The 20,725-nt window shown below is 42.2% G+C and overlaps 1 pseudogene; it reads left to right on the forward strand.

Annotated features, from left to right (window-relative positions):
* Positions 1–20,512, forward strand: part of LOC115113234 (ras and Rab interactor 2-like) — a 49,574-nt pseudogene extending 29,062 nt beyond the window's left edge.
* Positions 20,513–20,725: the final 213 nt, after the last annotated feature.

The raw sequence follows: 20,725 nt of genomic DNA on the forward strand, positions 1-20,725 counted from the left end.
ATGAACCAGCAAGGCACCAGATGTGTACCCTGTTGTCTTAGTAGAGTGACCCAAATGAATGAGCAACAGTTTTTCTATTAAGTTGTGTCTCAGAAGACCACAATGAAAGGAAAAACATTGGGAAACAGTGATCAGTTAACTACTCGTGATAATGCAACTTGTGTGTGTATTAGAGGTTGACCGATTTATCATTTTTCAACACCCATACCGATTATTGGAGGACCAAAAAAAAAAAAAACCCGGTACCGATTAATCGGCCGATTTATTTGTAAAAACTAAACATGTTTTTGTTTTTTTATGTATTTGTAATAATGAAAATTACAACAATGCTGAATGAACACTTATTTTAACTGAATATAATACATCAATATAATCAAGTTAGCCTCAAATAAAATGAAACCTGTTCAATTTAGTTTAAATAATGCAAAAACAAAGTGTTGGAGAAGAAAGGAAGTGCAATATGTGCCATGTAAAAAATAAAAAATAAATAACGTTTAAGTTCCTTGCTCAGAACATGTGAAAGCTGGTGGTTCCTTTTAACAAGAGTCTTCAATATCCCCAGGTAAGACGTTTTAGGTTGTAGTTATTATAGGACAATTTCTCTCTACGATTTGTATTTCATATACCTTTGACTATTGGATGTTCTTATAGGCACTTTAGTATTGCCAGTGTAACAATATACAGTGGGGCAAAAGTATTTAATCAGCCACCAATTGTGCAAGTTCTCCCACTTAAAAAGATGAGAGATCCAGAAAATCACATTGTAGGATTTTTAATGAATTTATTTGCAAATTATGGTGGAAAATAAGTATTTGGTCATTAACAAAAGTTTATCTCGATACTTTGTCATTGCCAACAAAGGTTATATAACAGAGGTCAAACGTTTTCTGTAAGTCTTCACAAGGTTATCACACACTGTTGCTGGTATTTTGGCCCATTCCTCCATGCAGATCTCCTCTAGAACAGTGATTTCACCTGGTTAATATTGCCTGCTAACCTGGATTTCTTTTAGCAAAATATGCAGGTTTAAAAAATATACAGTGAGAGAAAGTATTTGATCCCCTGCTGATTTTGTACGTTTGCCCACTGACAAAGAAATGATCTGTCTATAATTTTAATGGTAGGTTTATTTGAACAGTGAGAGACAGAATAACAACAAAAATCCAGAAAAATGCATGTCAAATGTTATAAAATATATTTTTTTAATCTGCCAAATCGGTGTCCAAAAATACCGATTTCCGATTGTTATGAAAACTTGAAATCGGCCCTAATTAATTGGCTATTCCGATTAATCGGTCGACCTCTTGTGTGTATGGTATGTCACTGTAGTTCCCACGTGAAAACATCACTCATTCTCTCATCTAGGAATATTGCTGTTCTGATTTATGGGAATAGCCTATGGAAATGTCTCACGGTTCCTTAAATATACATTTCTCCACAGCATTCTCCTTGGAGAGATCAGGCCTCAGCTTTGCAGACCTGTTTCATCTTGTGGCTTTCTGCTGCATCAGCAGGTAACACACACACATACACACCCCCCCAAAAAACGGTACCCTTTTCATCCCAGCTATAAATCACCTATTCCTTTTGAAGACAAACACATGGAGCCCAGAGGTTACTGAAAGAACCTGAATCAGTTGAAGTTCAGAGAACAGCATTTACTGGCCACCTCATCAGTTCATGTTATGAGACAATTGCACTGTTTTCTTCAAACTATCATTATCAGTCTAGTCTGCACTATAACAATTCCAATTACTAGTGTTAAGAAAAAATTTTTTTGGGGGGGTTATTAAACAACTAATTGACAGACAGTTCAATTACTTTAAATACATTTAGTTTGGGTTTTTTGTGAGCCCAACATGCTGTTTTTCTTCAGAGAAATCCAATTTATGAGATAAATTTAGTCTAACTATATGGGACACTGGGCAGAAGGGAGTTGTAGTTTTCACTCAGTGGCGGAGTATTTATGGATGCCAAGAGAAGCCAGGCTTCCCCAAAAAATGTTACTTAGAAAAAAAACATGCATTTTTCGTCTCTCCGTGTTTCATGATTTTCCTTACATTTGCAAGAGGCTGAATGGACAGTATCTCATCTGAGAAAGCATTCGAGTGAGCGAAACAGAGCCCCTCTGTCTCTGTATTTGTAGGCCATGTACAGTTGAAGTCGGAAGTTTACATACACTTAGGTTGGGGTCATTAACTTGTTTTTCAACCACTCCACAAATTTCTTGTTAAACTATAGTTTTGGCAAGTCTGTTAGGACATCTACTTTGTGCCTGCCACAAGTAATGTTTCCGACAATTGTTTAGACAGATTATTTCACTTATTCACTGTATCACAATTCCAGTGGGTCAGAAGTTTACATACACTAAGTTGACTGTGCCTTTAAACAGCTTGGAAAATTCCAGAAAATGATGTCATGGCTTTAGAAGCTTCTGATAGGCTAATTGACATCATTTGAGTCAATTTGAGGTGTGCCTATGGATGTATTTCAAGGCCTACCTTCAAACTCTCTGCTTGACATCATGGGAAATTCAAAAGAAATCAGCCAAGACTTCAGAAAAAAATTGTAGACATCCACAAGTCTGGTGGAGGTACCACGTTCATCTGTACAAACAATAGTACGCAAGTATAAACACCATGGGACCGCGCAGCCGTCATACCGCTCAGGAAGAAGATGCGCTCATGGCATCATGAGGCAAGGAAAATTATGTGGATATATTGATGCAACATCTCAAGACATCAATCAGGAAATTAAAGCTTGGTCGCAAATGGGGCTTCCAAATGGACAATGCCCCGAAGTATACTTCCAAAGTTGTGTTAAAATTGCTTAAGGACAACAAAGTCCAGGTATTGGAGTGGCCATCACAATGCCTTGACCTCAATCACTTAGAACATTTGTGGGCAGAACTGAAAAAGCGTGTGTGAGCAAGGAGACCTACACACCTGGCTCGATCAGGAGGAATGGGCCAAAATTCACCCAACTTTTTGTTGGAAGCTTGTGGAAGGCTACCCAAAACATTTTACTCAAGTTAAACAATTTAAAGGCAATGTTACCAAATACTAATTGAGTGTATGTAAACTTCTGACCCACTGGGAATGTGATGAAAGAAATAAAAGCTGAAATAAGTCATTCTCAACTATTCTGACATTTCACCATCTTAAAATAAAGTGGTGATCCTAACTGACCTAAGACAGGGACTTTTTACTAGCATTAAATGTCAGGAATTGTGAAACTGAGTTTAAATGTATTTGGCTAAGGTGTATGTAAACTTGAATGCAAGGGCTGCCAGCGAGCATTTGGTCTCCCTTGATATATATATATTTTTTTTTTAAATAATAGCCAATCAGCATTGCGCTAAACTGAGCGAGCTAAACTGTGAATGGTCCTGGCGCACCAAAAAAGTGTCAAGGGAAGCCCGTTTGGATTTGTCGGCCCTCCTATTGTGGCAACTTGTTTTTGTCCTCCAGTGGCTAGCTATCTCAGATTTGGCTATTTCCTCAATTGTTATTGTCTCATGGCCACAAGGCATATGAACTAACAGGTTATAGCACAAACAATGTTTTTTTTTTTTTTGGCTTGGCTTCCCCAGTGATTTACCCAAGCACCGCTACTGAATTAACTACAATGACCATCCCCATTGTGCCTGTTCTTTTCTGGGTCGGACAGAGATGGATACACTTTTATGCCTGCTTCGTTGTGTTAGATACGCACAAACTGCATACGCCGCCGCATATGAGGAATGTACACAGCACGAGACCGCACGTGAAAGTATGCCTTTTCTACTTTGAAATCTTGTTTAAAAAATATTGTAGTACAGCTCTCAGCATACTTAGGCAGGCTAGCCTAGAATGACTAAAGATGGTACAATACAGAGATGTTAGATGGTTGTCTGGCTGGCCAACCTGGTCTCGGAGCATTTCATATTATTTTGTACGTAATTCCGAGACACTGCATTTACTATGATATGTATTCATTTGTGGCTGTCCATCAACCATTTTTTATTATATGTTACGAATTTGCAAAATGTACAATATGTCACGAATTACCAATACTTTGGACATGTTACGAATTTGCTAAACATATATGTTACGAATTCTAGCTAGGTTAACGTTAGCTAGGCTAGGGGTTAGGGTTCAATTTAGGAGTTAGGTTAATGGGTTATGGGAAGGGTTAGGGTTAGCTAATATGCTAAGTAGTTGTGAAAAAATGTAAGTAGTTAAAGTTGCTAATTAGCGCAACCTTTGGGTTGTTAGATATCCACCCCGACCAACCACCCTACTAAGTAACATTTGTATTATGTAACCATATCATACTAATTTCAGTGTACTAGATTTACGTTTCCTATGTTACTCTAGTCTATGAGACCAGGATGGGCAGGCTGGCTGCTAGTGTCTGAGCAGAGATGAGATTACTTTAAGGAATGAAAAATTATAGTAATGTACACAACTGAAATATTTTATTATTTCATAGCAATTGGACCTGACAGAGACAATGGAATATTTTCAGTTTTGGCAATTGAATGTTCACTATTTTGGGCTTTTAATTTCAATTAAAAAGCTCTAACCATTTTACTTTAATTATTTCATAATGCATTTCATGTGTAAAAAAAATTATAATTTGGATTTTTTTTTTTTTTTACAGAACAGTCCTCAAAAAGCACTTATTGCTCAGCAGAACTAGTTTTTTTTTTTTTTTTTTTTTACATTTGGTTAATAAACAAGGGGTCACTTGATGTTATTCAAACTATGCTAATCTTGGATAAGACTTAGAGGTTGTGATTGATTGAAAACATGCGAGATCATCCGTTCACCGACTCTGCATCTCACAAAGTGGTTGGAACCAAAAATCTCAAATTTGGACTCATCAAACCAAAGGACAGATATCCACCGGTCTGTCTATTTGCTGTTGTTTCTTGGCCCAATCAAGTCTCTTCTTATTATTGGTGTCCTTTATTAGTGGTTGCTTTGCAGCAATTTGACCATGAAGGTCTGAACAGTTGATGTTGAGATGTCTGTTACTTGAACTCTGAAGCATTTATTTGGGATGCAATCTGAGGTGCAGTTAAATCTAATGAACTTATCCTCTACAGCAGAGGGAACTCTGGGTCTGCTTTTCCTGTGGCGGTCCTCATGAGAGCCAGTTTCATCATAGCGCTTGATGGTTTTTGCGACTGCACTTGAAGAAAATTTCAAAGTTCTTAATGTTCCTGATTGACTGACCCCCATGTCTTAAAGTAATGATGGACTTTTTGTTTATCTTTGTTTGTTTATTTGAGCTGTTCTTGCCATAATATGGACTTGTTATTTTACCAAATGGGCTCTCTTCTGTATACCACCCCACCTTGTCACAACACAACTGATTGGCTCAAACGCATAAAGAAGGAAAGAAATTCCACAAATTAACTTTTTTAACAAGGCACACCTGTTAATTGAAATGCATTCCAGGTGACTACCTCATGAAGCTGGTTGAGAGAATGCTAAGAGTGTGCAAAGCTGTCATCAAAGCACAGGGTGGCTACTTTGAAGAATCTCAAATATATTATATATATATATTTGGATTTGTTGAAAACTATTTTTTGGTGACTACATTATTCCATATGTGTTATTTCACAGTTTTGATGATCTCACAATGTATAAAATAGTAAAAACCCTTGAATGAGTAATTGCATCCAAACTTTTGACTGGTTGTGTGTATAGATGGGACAGGGATTAATTCGCTCTTTCTATCTCTCAATCATCACACATATTGACTCTGTCTGCCTCTCTCTTAGGGATGTCTTGCCATTCACTCTAAAGCTTCCTGAAGCCATCTCTGCAGCCAGGACGCCAACAGACTTGGAGGTGGCCAAGCAAGGAGCAGGTGAATGTCCACTAGACTGATACTGTACATTTGTATTGATTTAATACATATCTGAAGCTTCTCTGAGCCCCAGATCAGTGGCTGCTAGACACATGATGAGGGGAGTATTGGGGCCCTGGGACCACGAGTAGGCCTCACTGGGGTCTTAGACCTCTAACTCAGTCACTGTACAATGTGATCTCTCTGTGCCAAAGCTGTAATGTTGCACTGCCTCTGAAAGAGCCAATGTATAGGCCTATACTAGCCTCGGTGACACACTGATTTGATAACATACTTCCTTTGGTGTGGTTTCAAGTGATCTTCACACACACAACAGGCCCACTGTGTAGCTTTTCGCTCTGATTAACGTGAGTAGACCAATTTGAGACTTAAACAATGCTTGGGTTTGTGTGTGTGTTGAGGTAGATGCACGTCACTGAAGGTTCACATGAATTTTAATGATGTTCATATAGGTGACCATGCTCTATGAGCCGTGTGTAGGTAGGCTATGTCGCGTCACTGAAATATGGCTTTGGACATAACAAAAGACACCAGTTCTGACGTCTAGATCGGTACCCATGACGTGGGTCTGATTTCAATACAGTTAGACACAGCCCATCTATGCTTCAGAGAAAGTAGACTTTCTTTCATTCTGTCTATTCAACCATGGTTAACAGACCAACAGAAGTTGAGCTTGATTGAAAAAGAAGTGCACATTTGCTGGACATACTAGCAGATGCTTGATAAATAAGTTTTTCAAGCAGTGAACCATAAGCAGACATTTCTCTTTACCATGAGGCTGAACTTTGGTAGTATTTATTCACTCTGTCATCATCTGCCTGTATTTCAGGTTTCACTCGCCTCCATATTCCTCAGCTCAATCTAGATTTTCCCAGCTGACAGTTTGTTTTAGACCAGAACGTTTCCCCGTTAGGCCACACCCTCCCAGTGCCTCAGGTGTGTAACCTGCGAGACAGGATTTTAAGTTGCAACAAGTTCACCCCTTGCAGACCACAGTTATTATTAACACTTTAGGGATGAATGTGTTTTCATCCAAGACAAGTGATTTTCTACATTATTTTATGTTCAGAACAGGGGCAATGGGATTTGAACTTAACGGAGAACTGCACTTCCTGATTTGGCGTCGTTTTTTCATCAATGCTCATTAAGAAATGCAAGCGGCCATGAATGAAGGCAAACGAGTTGTCTTCGGGTGTGGTTTCATGTGGGTGTTTTTTGGGGGGTTGTTTATTTGCCATTCAAGCACAACAAATGAGCTAAAATCACTCATGACTGCAAAGCCAGGCATGATTCCAACACCATCATTAAGTTTCTGATGACACAACACTAGTAGGCCTGATCACTAACAACTATGAGACAGCCTATAGGGAGGAGGTCAGAGACCTGACCGTGTGGTGCAAGGACGACAACCTCTCCCTTAATGTGATCAAGAAAAAGGAGGTGATTATGGACTACAGGAAAAGGAGGACAGAGCACGCCCCCATTCTCATGGACGGGGCTGTAGTGGAGCAGGTTGAAAGCTAACATGGTCCAAGCACACCAAGACAGCTGTGAACATGGCACGACAAAACCCATTTTCCCTCAGGAGACTGAAAAGATTTGGCATGGCTCCTCAGAAGCTCAAGGTTTTACAGCGGCACCATCGAGAGCATCCTGATGGGTTGCAATCACTGCTTGGTATGGCAACTGCTCGGCCTCTGACCGCAAGGCACTACAGAGGGTAGTGTGTGTGGCCCAGTACATAACCAGGCCAAGCTTCCTGCAATCCCGGACCTCTATACCAGGCGGTGTTAGAGGAAAGACTCCAGCCACCCTAGTCATAGACTGTTCTCTCTGCTACTGCACAGCAAGTGGTACCGGAACACCAAGTCTAGGTCCAAGAGGCTTCTCAACAGCTTCTACCCCCAAGCCATAAGATTCCTGAACAGCCTATCTAATGTTAGCTAGTGAATATTTCTGTCAAATCACAGTTATAACAAGATGGCAAGAACCAGTGTCTGGAATGTGTTTCATGAGACACTTGTTCTACAACACATTGCAACTCGCTAGCGTTATCCAATAATGTAGCTAGCTAGCTAGCTAGCTAGTGTAAACAACTCACTGTCATCAACAACACCAGGCACAATCTCCACGTTTGAACGTGTATCTAGAGTTTGATGTAATCCAGATCCTGGCCATATGATTGAACAACTTTACGGAAGCCCATTTTCACTAGAGTAACTATTTTCCGATCAATATGTGCATTGCACCTGAAGCTACTGCCAAGGATACACGATTGTCTGGTGAATTCGTTTTGCATGGCCAGATTTGCCAGGTAGGTGGGTTTGCTCCTTTAAAACCATACCACACCAGTCTTTTCCCAGAAAACATGCTTCCACCACGTGTTAATAGGCAAAAGCGGGCATGAATTGTTGATATAATTGTAATCTAAAACAACCCCCTTAAATCATGACTCATTCACTTGCCAAACTCAATTTTAGATGTGCCTTTGACCAAAATTATCCTATTTACACTTTGTAGTCTATTTTGACACATTGTTTCTGACTCATATCCATGCCAAAAGCTGTTTACAACCAGATAAATCGGTTCTAAGGCGCAGTTGTCCTTTAAGGCCAGAGGAAAGAGAGCCCTTTACTGGCTCTCCAAAACCACCTCTCGTCTCCCATCCATCCCTGCTTAACTTCAGATCCAAGCCAGCAGTGGGATGCATGGTGCTATGCTGCTGACACTTCTTCAACTTTTATCAATAATAATATTTTCCACAAAACAAGAAATATCAGATTAAATGCCACTGTGCTATTGTTAAGGCACAAAAATTGACTGTAACGGTAACTGATTAAGAAAATGGAAGAGCTGCTTAATGAAAGAATAACGAAAATCAGTCAAGCGAAAGAAGTCTGGAGGAGTTGGGTAGGAACAACTTTGGCTGAGAGCTGGCGCGCGAGTGAGGGGGTGACTGGGGGAGGAGAGAATGCGCTGTTGACAGCCCGCCCCCACGCACTTATTAGCATGGGTGAGTCATAACACAATCCGTGTGTGTGAGACACGACAGCAAGGCTGGACAGATGCAGCAGTGTGCTCTAAAGTTGTCACTCTACTAAAACTACGGTCAACTAAAATCAGAGCTGGTCTTTGTCTTCTGTGAGTACAGTAAGTCAATGTTTGCTCGTATCTTACATTGTGATGTGACTTTGGCTGTGTCTGGTACGGCTGTGTGTATTTTATTGTTCTATAGAGTGAGTTTTCTCTGTCTAGTACAGCACTGTTGTGTGAGCTCTTCAGTTGGACGTGTCTCGTGTAGCAGTAGGTTTAGTTCTGTCATAAGAGTATCATTGTTTGGTATATGGCTTTGGTTGCGAAGTTGGTGGCTGTGTACAGTCGTGTCCAGCGCTGTTCTTCGTTAGTCCTTTATGGTTAACGTTATATCGTACTGATTGGACCGTTACTGTGTTGGCATTATGCAGGTATGGTTGTATTTATTTGCAACATGTATTAATATGTGACGTAGGTAATAGGCATTGATAACGTGGTATGATAACAGTAATTCATTGACTCGATGATGTAACGTTGATGTGTATTGGCATTGTTGTGCCTACTTTTTCCGTAACTTAGCTGTATCAGTGTTATTATCAGGCTATTGTAGCCTCCGTTTTTAAAATGGATAGTTCCGGATTTATCTACTTCTCCCGAGTCCGATTTAACTTCTCGATACCATTTGTATGTATCTGCTCCAGTGGCGATTTTAGCATGTAAATTATTAGGGTGAGGCACATGGGCTACTAACAGTTTACTACACAACATACACTTAGTATTAGTTTTAGTTACAGTATACATAATTTATGCAGCAGCATACAGTATATTTAGGACTCACAGGAGGTCCTTCGTGTGCAAATGTTGTCATCAACCTTTGTCATCAAAATCTGGCGTTCTCTGGATTTATGGTGCTTTCAAAACAACTGGGAACTCGGGAAAGAATAACGAGGTCGAATCATAACTTCAGTGATCTTCAGGTCGTGGCTCTGGGAAGAGGCCCGAGATACGATTTACAAATCCGAGTTGGATGACCATTCAAAACGTATTTTCCCAGTCGGAGCTAAAAAAAAATTCCGAGTTTCCAGTTGTCTTGAACGCGGCAGAAGTCATGCTGGATTGACAGTGTGGCCAATGTTGAATGTTTATCCTTTTAAATTTGGAAAAGAGACCCTTAAACCCAGATTTGGACCACACACCCACTCCACTGAATAGCATTTGCAATGCTTTCAGTTAGCCACTGATTCCTTCCAAACCACTCATTGTTGGATTTGGAATTTCCAACTTGTTGTGTAATGTTTATGTCCAATGGATTTTGCGGTGATGTAGGGTCCCTATGAGTGACAGAACACTGAGCCAATCACGGCGCAACTAGAGAACATTACCAGCCCCTACACTCCGTATCTTCTGCTGGCTGCACCGTCACATAAAGCACTTGAGATTTTGGAGCTACCTCAAGAAAGCAAGAAAGAGACCATGTTTTTAAGTGAATGCTTTTTAAAAAATCTGCTTGATTTTCAAGCAGATATGTGACGTAAATGCCAAAATTACATAATAAATAAGATGTTTTTTTGTTGCCTGTTTTTCATGTTATTTTGGCATTAATATGTGTCATCAGTTTGTAAAAATAATCAATAATAATTGAGTTAATAAAGCCTCATACAAACATGGTCTCTTTCATACTGGAGCAGATCAGTGGCGAGCCCCACCTGCCCTGAATGACGGGTTGCCACTGATCTGCTCCAGCATGAAGGAAGTTACAGGTAGTTTCCCGAGCCAATGCTGGCTGTTCCTGTAGACTTCGTCATTGTGCTAAAGCATGTTAGCAACTTCCTTCAAACTGAACACAGAGACATAAAAATGGTATCCACAAATTCATCTGATACTGGGGAAGTATATAAAGGGAGTCATTGACAAAATCCTGAACTCTCCCTTAAACGTGTTTATATTACAGTATCATGTTACCCTTCTGTTTTGCTGTTGTGTAATATCAGGCTGACTCTGGCAGTGTTTGACCGGTAATGTTATTGTGAGTTAGGGCAACATAGAAATAATACTGGCATGATGTTAATGTAATGTTAGTGTTATGTTACAGTAATGTTGCTGTTGTAGTGTCTGAACCTCTCTCTCTCTCCTGCAGGGTTCTGGGACTCTGAGCGTTGCCGCAGGAGGAGTTCTCTCTCCTCGTTGTCCAGGACAACCACCCACGACAAATCACCTAGCCTGAGGCAGAGATCCGTTTACACTCCCCTGGTCACCCGCACCCCGTCCCAGCTGGAATGTTCCCAGTCCAACGGGGCTCTCTGCTTCATCAACCCCCTCTTCCTAAAGGTTCACCATCCAGAGGGTGGCAACCACACCTTTCCCTCCTACACCAGCCACAACAACAACAACAACCCCCAGCACCTAAACAATAGCAGTACAGCTACAACTGTACAAGTACAACAGCACTGTACCAGCAACCCAGAGCAACTTAAAGACAGCCCTCAACCCCATAGCGACAGCCCTCAGAGTGATAGCCCTGGCAATAGCACCCAGCATCATAACAGCTGTGGCAGCGTGAGCCGGGCTAACAGAGTTTCCCTCCCACCACCTCCTCGCCCCCCACCTCCCTGCTGTGCCCCCCGTCGCCCTGCCTCACCTCAACGCCAGCGCAGCATGCCTGAGAAGATATCCTGGATCAATCCCCCCAAAGAGAAGGAGAGGGTGGGAGAGAGGGAGAAGGGCAGTAGCCTTCTCTCCCGCCTGGGCTCCACTCTCAGCATCAGCCCTTCCTCATCTTTCCTCTCCTCCTCTTTCCTCTCCTCCTCCCCTCCCAAGAAGCGCAGCATCAGTGCCCCCATCTCTATCCCCCTGTCCCTCTCCTCCCCAAGTGACGTCGACTGCCGACTTGTTCTCGATGACCAGACTATTGAGAACGCCATATCTCTCAGTCTGGCTAAGCGGGCACTGAGAAACGCCACCACCCCCGATGAAAACACAGAGGGAAACAGTCCGTCCACTCAAGACCAAGCCCTCTCCTGCCAAGAGGAAGGAGGCGGAAGAGGAAGAGGCGGAAGAGAAGAGGACTGCATCCAGCGCCTGAGCGACATGAGTATTTCCACCGACTCCACTGACTCAGTAGACTTCTCCCAGGGCTTCTTCCCCAATCGCTGAACCCAGCCCACCCACCACCAATAACCTGGTGCTGCCCCTCACCCACCCCTACAGCAGCATGGAGGAAGACGATGATGAAGACGAAGCAGACTTTGGCGTGAGTGTGGAGAACGACCAAGACCAGGACCTGACCATCACCCCTCCCGGGCTGCGCACCAAACGACGAGCCAGTGTCGGAGCCATGGTCATCCAGCAGGCCCTCAGGGGCCACTTCCGTAAGATGAGTGGGGTGTTCAGCTCTCTCCTAACCCCTGAGAAACGGGCCATACGGAGAGTCCTGGAGCTGTCCAGGGATAAGGGCTCGTACTTTGGATGCCTAGTGCAGGACTACTTGAGCTTCTTGCAGGAGGGAGGGGCTGCCAGGCCTGGCAGTGCCACGCCTCAGGGCTGGAGCTGCTGCAGACGCTACGCCAGTTCATCACCCAGATGAAGAGCTACCTGCGGCAGAGCTCTGAGCTGGAGCCCCCCATCGAGTCACTCATCCCAGAGGACCAAATTGGTGAGTGGGGAGGGGGGGGAGGTGCAAATATGTGCGTTTTTACCGTTTTCCAACATTTCTGCAACTATTGGACATCAGATGCTGATTAACCGTTGCTAATTTGCTAGACATCACAGTAAAAATGTACATTGAACTTCAGCTGTTCCATTGCCATCTTTGAAACGGGTAATTAGTTAACATTGAGACACCCAAACAGCTAAAGAAAATATATTTTTTTAACTATCACATCTGGAAATATACGAACTGGACTAGACAGTGTATGCCTATAGACAGGGCGAGAGCAGCTCAGTGCGCAAGTCTGTATTTATTTTTTCTTTATTTATCCAGGTAGGCTAGTTGAGAACAAGTTCTCATTTGCAACTGCGACCTGGCCAAGATAAAGCATAGCAGTGTGAACAGACAACACAGAGTTACACATGGAGTAAACAATTAACAAGTCAATAACACAGTAGGAAAAAAAAGAGAAAAAAAAGGGGGGTGTCTATATACAATGTGTGCAAAAGGCATGAGGAGGTAGGCGAATAATTACAATTTTGCAGATTAACACTGGAGTGATAAATGATCAGATGGTCATGTACAGGTAGAGATATTGGTGTGCAAAAGAGCAGAAAAGTAAATAAATAAAACAGTATGGGGATGAGGTAGGTGAAAATGGGTGGGCTATTTACCAATAGACTATGTACAGCTGCAGCGATCGGTTAGCTGCTCAGATAGCATGTGTGTGTGAGCTGGCCATTGTGGTTAGGATTATATATTTAATCTCGGGTTGAGATGAGTCCTGTGTCAAATCTACTTGTTCTGAACTTGCCTACCTGGTTAAATAAAGGTGAAATAAAAATACACCATTACACAAAAAGCAAAACACAATCATAGAAAAAAACATTCTTCACTAAAACGGTCCTCAATCAGTCTTTTGAATTGCCCTATAGGCATCAATTCATCTCATTTTAGAGAGCCTTGGACATTATTCCACAAGTAAGTTGCAAAAAAAACCTAAAAGCAGATTTACTTAACTCTGTGGAGATTAGAAGGGATCTCCAGGGTTGGCCATCCCTGAGAGCGGGTCTGGTATCTCGTACGTCTGTAAGCAACAATGAAGTAAGATCTGTCCGAAGTTCATGCAGAAGGGCTGTATAAACAAACAGAGTGCAATGCATCGATCTACAAGACTTCAAAGAGGGCCAGCCTACTTTTTGATACATAAAGTAGTGATGTGAACCGATTATGGTTCTCAATGTCAATGTCAAACACCTGCCTATGGGGAGGGGCTTAAAGATATATGTGGGCATTATTGGGGTTGGAAACTGGCCCGAATTGTAAACAGTGAAAACAAAGCCTGTTTCCGATAGAGGATAATTCTGTGAACTAGCTAACATAAACTAACCTGTTCCCACTGGTCCTTTTGACCCAAATTGGCAGGTGAAGAAGACAAAATAGCATGGAATTGTGAAGCAGTAACACACATGGGAGGCATCTTTTGATCCTTACATTACCATTCTCCTGTTTGCTGTGTGTCAGGAACAACCATCAAAGAGATCTCTCTTTAAGACAAAGACAGTAAAATCATTCTGGCTTCTTAAATATTCTTGATTGACAACTAATCCCAAGAATTTCATAGGCTACTTCACAATTACTTTTTCTGCAGTGTTTGGTATCGGAATTGTTTCGCAATGTTTTTGTAGTTGCAGAAAGTTTTCAGTTTAGCTGAATGAATTGTCTCTGCTGATCTGCTTCAGTCTCTCCCATGTGACCATTACTTCTCTCTCCTCTTTCTGTCCCTCTCTTCATCTCTCCCACTCCTCCAATCACAGATAAAACCTTTATTGCATGCCCCTAAATAGCTCTCCCTCTTTTTCTCTCCCTCTTTCTTTTTGTGTTCAACACTCGCATGTGTCTCTGGGTGTGTGAGGAAAGAGCATGGAGCGTGGAGGAGGGGAGGAGAATGGGGACCCTTGTCTCTTAAACCCACACGGCAGGGTTTTTTTCCCTTCTATTGCTTTAATTTCTATGCTCAGTGCCAAGTTGCGCAATATAATGTTCTGAAGCTCTGTTTGTGAGAAGTTTGCGGAAGGGAGACGATATATTGCCCAATTCCAAATGGAATGTTTGCGCTGCATGTGTGCGCCCGTGTGTGTTTGCTGCTCTGTGACGCACATTGAGCTATAAGCCACTGGTGGCACGATTATTGTTGGATGTGTGAATGGATTCACTTCTCCTCTCCAGCTCTGTTTGTCTGCTTGCCTGTACATAACAGTACATAACTCCGGTCCACGCGGAAGCTCTGCAGGGAGGATGTTCTAGTGAGATTAGGGGCGAGGGAGGATGTTTATTGGAAGTGGAAGGGCCCTCTCAGATAGTACAAACTGCATGTTTCTGTGGTTGGAAAGTAGCCTAACTATAAATAAGTGTGTGACCTTGGCTGACGCTAACTCATTCCTAAGTGGGCTTGCGCCTCTGTGTCGATCTGTCCCCTCTGTCACACCATACAACTCATCACTTACTTACTGTAGGTGTAACCGGTGTGAGATGGCTAGCTAGTTAGCGGTGCACGCTAGTAGCATTTCAATTGGTGACGTCACTCGCTCTGAGACCTTGAAGTAGTTGTTTCCATTGCTTCGCACATATTTTGTGGAGCAATAGGTAATTATGCTTAAGAGGGTGACTTGTCGACGTGTGCAGAGGGTCTCTGGTTCAAGCCCAGGTTGGGGCGAGGAGAGAGATGGAAGCAATACTGTTTACACACATTGACCTCCAACTTCTTTACAGACTAGTGATGGGGGGAAAAATCTACATAGTCATATCGGGATATTATTTTTTGACAATATATTGTATACTTTTGACTATCACAATATTATTTTTACACCAGTTGGCTGTTCCAAAACTCCAGTATTTCCTTCATACCTTGTTCTCCATCTTCTTTTTAAATAGGGAGCAGATTCATTTTCAGCACTTTTTTTTGACTGATCAAACTTGTTTTTCTCATGGCTCTCACTTGTCCCTCTGCAGCAGACATGTGGTGAGCAATATGTTTGGAACCTTCGAAATCACAGTATCGAATCGCAATCCATATCATTTCGGCGCCTAACTTTCGTGATAATATTGTGATATCCCTGGCAATTCCCAGCCCTACTAATGCCCACACACACTCCCAACATCTACACATCTAACATGTCTATAGCCTATAAGCCATACAGTTAGGCCGGTGTAACCACTGCATTAGTAGGCCTACACTACAGGATTACATTTGACCACTCCATGGTTACATGTTATTACACTCCACAGTGCTAATGACCAGAGTTATGAGCAGTACCAGTACAGTAACTGGAGGCAGTGTTTAAAGACCAAGTCCAGCTAAAGTGGAAAAACATGCATGCAAAAACAAAGGCCACTGGGGATTTTGCTTGCGTGTGTGTGTGTATACATATGTGCTCCCACTGGGAAACTCATGTGCTGAGCCCAACTGCAGGCCTGAGGTCTTGAAATGCTAGCACTGCATTCCAGGGCTTTTAACCGCTTTAACAGAACTATAGGGTGCCAGACGTGCTCTACATCTGCATTGAAAAGACAGGGAAGCGACAGAGACGGAGAGAGGCTGACTTCATTAATGATGACCGGGTGATATCCAAGTTAACATGTGTGCTTTGAAGTCTGATTGCCAGTGACGTGTCAAGTCTGGTTTAATCTGTTGGGTAGTTTACTGCTTACTGGAAAATATCAGTCTATTATTAAACAATACTTTTGATAATGACACAGTGATGTTACACCTACAAGGAAATCTGTTGCTGATCTTGACTTACGGAACGAGGAAGGACTCGTTGATACACACATTCTGAGACTGTGTCGTAACTTTTGAGAAGTTTAGATAACAAATGCTTGGGACGAGAGACTCGCCTTTGACAATCTGGCAGACGGGATAGGAAAGAAAGAAAAGTGGGTGTTGAGTGAGTCGAGAATTAGGGAACGAGTTGAACATTCAGTGGAGGAAGCTGTGGCTCAGTCTGCAGATGTCTTCAGTATAATCTGCTGAGTTTGCCCCATTCAACTGCACAGTCAGTACGATCTCTCTCTGTGGGGCTTATTCAGCTCTGTGGTTTGGATTCCCTGTCTGCATTTATCCTGTGTATATTATGATATCATGGCTACTATTAGCCAGTCTCTTTGAGTAAGCTTGTAAAAGCTGAGGTCTACGTAATGTCTTGATGACATGATATGGACTGAATCCCACTCCTACTGCTACCAGGCATCAAGTAAGACTTCTGCAATTCGTTAATAATACAGATGGATGGTGCCATTTCAGTATTTGCTGTCAAAATAAGTCTCTTTCTCCCGCTCTCCTCCATACAGACTATGTCCTAGAAAAAGCCATGCATAAGATAGTCCTGAAGCCCCTGAAAGGTGTGGTGGGGGTGGCCCTCCAGGAGTTCCAGGTCCGCAGCGGGGAGTGGCAGGAGCTCAAGGAGAACCTCTCATTGGCCAAGGCCCGGCAGCCTCATGAGATGGGCGTGGCCAATGCCTTCCCTCCGGATCCAGTTAACATAGAGAAAATCCGGCACAAGTTCCACACCATGTGTAAACTCTATTCACCTGAGAAGAAGGTGACCATGCTGCTGCGCATATGTAAACTCATCTATACCATCATGGAGCACAAGTCAGGTACGTAGTAACACATGTATGCAACTCAATATTAGGAAGGTGTTCCTAATGTTTGTAAATTCAGTGTAGATGCACCGACTCTCAAATCAAATTTTATTGGTCACATACACAGGTTTAGCAGATGTTATTCCGGGTGTAGCAAAATGCTTGTGTTCCTAGCTCCAACAGTGCAGTAGTGTAAAATAATGGATTTAAGAAATATTAGGATGAGCAATGTCGGAGTCCGGAGTATAAATGTTTGTGTGTGATATAGAGACATTATTGACAATATTAGAATATTTATTATATCCAATCTGTAGAATACGTAGAATAGAATAGTGTGTGTATATATACACACAGCAATAGTTGAATAGGATGGCATTGAGTAGAATACAGTATGATGATATGAAATTAGTAAAACAGTATGTAAACACTATTAAAGTGAACAATGATTCCATGTCTATGTACATAAAGTAGCAGCCTCTAAGGTGCGGGGTTAAGTTATCAGGTGGCAGGTGGCTAGTGAAAGTGACTAAGTTCAGGGCAGGGTGCTGGGTGGAGGCTGGCTAGTGATGGCTATTTAAGTCTGATGGCCTTGAGATGGAAGCTGTTCTGTCTCTCGGTTCCAGCTTTGATTCACCTGTAAGACCTCGCCTTCTTGATGACAGCTAATACCAATGCTGTGTGTGTCTCAGGTTGTCTGTATGGAGCAGATGACTTCCTGCCCATGCTGACCTATGTGTTGGCCCAGTGTGACATGCCTCAACTAGACAACGAGATCCTCTACATGATGGAGGTTCTGGATCCTTCTCTGCTGCATGGAGAAGGTACAGCACACATCTGCTTTACATGTATTTCCTTCCTTCCTAAACTTTAACTTTAATTTTATTGTAAATTGTAATGTTCAAATAAACTAAATATCGATTGTCATTTGACTGCTGTTGTAGCAGTGTCAGGTTGCAGAGATGTTTGACCCTCCTCTCTCCTGTGTTGTTCCAGGTGGATACTACCTGACCAGTGCATATGGAGCCATGTCCCTCATTAGGAACTTCCAAGAGGAGCAAGCAGCTCGTGTACTCAGCTCTGAAACACGCAACACACTCCGCCAGTGGCACTGTCGCCGCACCACCCAGCACAGTGCGCCCTCCGTCAATGACTTCCAGGTAATACACACACACACACTGGATGCTTAACTCTAAGTCCCTGAATAAATACATCTGCTAAACAACCGTATTTTTTATTTTTTTCTCAGAACTACCTGCGGGTAGCGCTCCAGGACAGCGGTTGCACTGCCAAAACTCTGCAAGTGCAACCCTATGCCACGACTGAGGAAATCTGCCAGATCTGCGCCTACAAGTTTAACGTTCCCGACCCTGAGAATTACGCCCTAATCCTGCTCACTGAGAGCTCATGCCAGCAGCTAGCCCCTGACACACACCCCCAGAAGATCAAAGCTGAGCTCCACAGTCAACCCCAGGCCGCACCTTTTCACTTCGTCTTCTGTCGGGTGGCTAACCTCAATGACCTGGCCGCGACCTCATTTGAACCCCAGTCCAACCTCAATGACATCACACTTACCAAAGAATCTGAGCCCAACCTTAATGGTGTGGCCTTGACCCCTTCTGACCCCCAGCCCAACCTCAACCTGGGTCTCAGTCCCAGTCTCAGCCTCAGTCTACCCCCCAACCAGCACAATGGTAACTCCATATCCATCTGAGACTACAGGGCTGGAGAGTTGAAACCCCTATCTGGACTACCATCACTCTTACTGTACCCCAACAAAACTGGGCTGAACTGTGTTTAACTGGTCTGAGCTAGGCTGAACTGGGCCTAACCGGGTTAAGCTGCGTCATGCTGAGCTTAGCCCCAAAAAACTTCCCCTTTTGGTGATTCTTCTGTCTTGCAGGGAATCCTCACTGTAAAGCTTTGTCTGAGTACAAGAGGAAAGGAGAGGAAGAGGGAAGGAAATGCGACAGATGGGGTTATTTTGCAGCTCTATTTGTGAACTTTTGGGACATGGCACACGTGAGGGCAAACGCAACTCTCATAAAAGATGGATAAAGGTTTTGAAATAGTCTTGTTACAGACAGCCAGACAGTTCAATTCCAAAAGTGTCAAAGTGCAGATTCAGGGTCAGTTTTTGGTTTGTCACTCCTAGTGGTGAAGCATAGGATTAAGTAAAGGGAAAGCTGATCTCAGATCGGTGGATAGGGTTCACTTTTATCTGCTTTGGTTCCCATCTAGTGATGTACTCGTTCAGTCCATTAACTTTTTCGTCAGACCGTAAATGTTCCTTTTCAGGCAGAAAAGAGCCTCCAAGTCTTTACAGAAAATATACAGCAATTATTTTATCTGGGTGATACTTCTATAATGAATTACTTGTTGCAGTTGCTGGTAAACTGCATTGTGTTTTTATTGAATTTTTATGTTATGAATTTTTATGTTATAGCATTGTTTTTCTTTGTGAAAGTAAAATGTTAGGAGCAGTCATGTCTGCCAGTGATGAAATTATGAACTTAAAGTTTTTATGATTATCCAGGAGATACGATACTGTACTTCCCTCATAGCTAATACTTAGTTAATCGAGGTCATCCCTCCCGTAATAATTGGTGTGATCATAAGATATGTGATTGACTGACTTGGTCTACGGTACAAGCGTCAAATCGTCGACAAGGTCATGAAATATTGTACTACTGACAAATATTAAAAGTAGGCCTAAGTTGCCTTGTGAAATTTAGTGTGTTGATTCTCAAACTGGTCTGAGATTCTGCGCGCGCACACAAACGTGTGTGTGTGTGTTTTTGACTCTTGACTGGTAAGATTTTTAGCGTTGGGTATGAGAGGGTGCAGATTTAAAAGATGGAAAGAGAAGGGAAAGGAGTAAGAAGAGAAGTAGAACTGAATCATTAATGAAATAGTCTCTGTTCTTTAACTTAACACAGATAATGTTAACAAATTGTATTCTATTGTATCAGTTCTTTAATGTTTACATTATGAAATGTAAACATGGTCATTGCTGGAGAGATGACCAAAAAGTGAAATGGGGAAATGTGCTTGAGATAAGGTTGAGTAACCAGAGCATGGTTGTTAAGCAGTAGCATTATTGTTAGAAAAACTATGTAGCTTATGTTAGTTCAAATAGTTTAAACTATTTGGACTTTTTAATAATAGATGTGTACTGTAATTCAATTGCTACTCTAACAAGATATTTTAAATGATACAAATGTTAGTATTTATATGTATCGGTGCTGGGATTTTTCACATATAGCTTTTTTCCCATGTCTGTCGTATTGCAGTTGTCCCAGATCAACAAGACATGTCCTTATGTTCCAATGCTGTCTGCATCATTGAATTACATTTACATTTACATTTAAGTCATTTAGCAGACGCTCTTATCCAGAGCGACTTACAAATTGGTGCGTTCACCTTAAGACATCCAGTGGAACAGCCACTTTACAATAGTGCATCTAAATCTTTTAAGGGGGGTGAGAAGGATTACTTTATCCTATCCTTTTTGGTCATGACTAATTACCATCGGTCCATTGT

The sequence above is a fragment of the Oncorhynchus nerka genome, linkage group LG28 (assembly GCF_034236695.1).
Source record: "Oncorhynchus nerka isolate Pitt River linkage group LG28, Oner_Uvic_2.0, whole genome shotgun sequence".
Lineage (NCBI taxonomy): Eukaryota > Metazoa > Chordata > Actinopteri > Salmoniformes > Salmonidae > Oncorhynchus > Oncorhynchus nerka.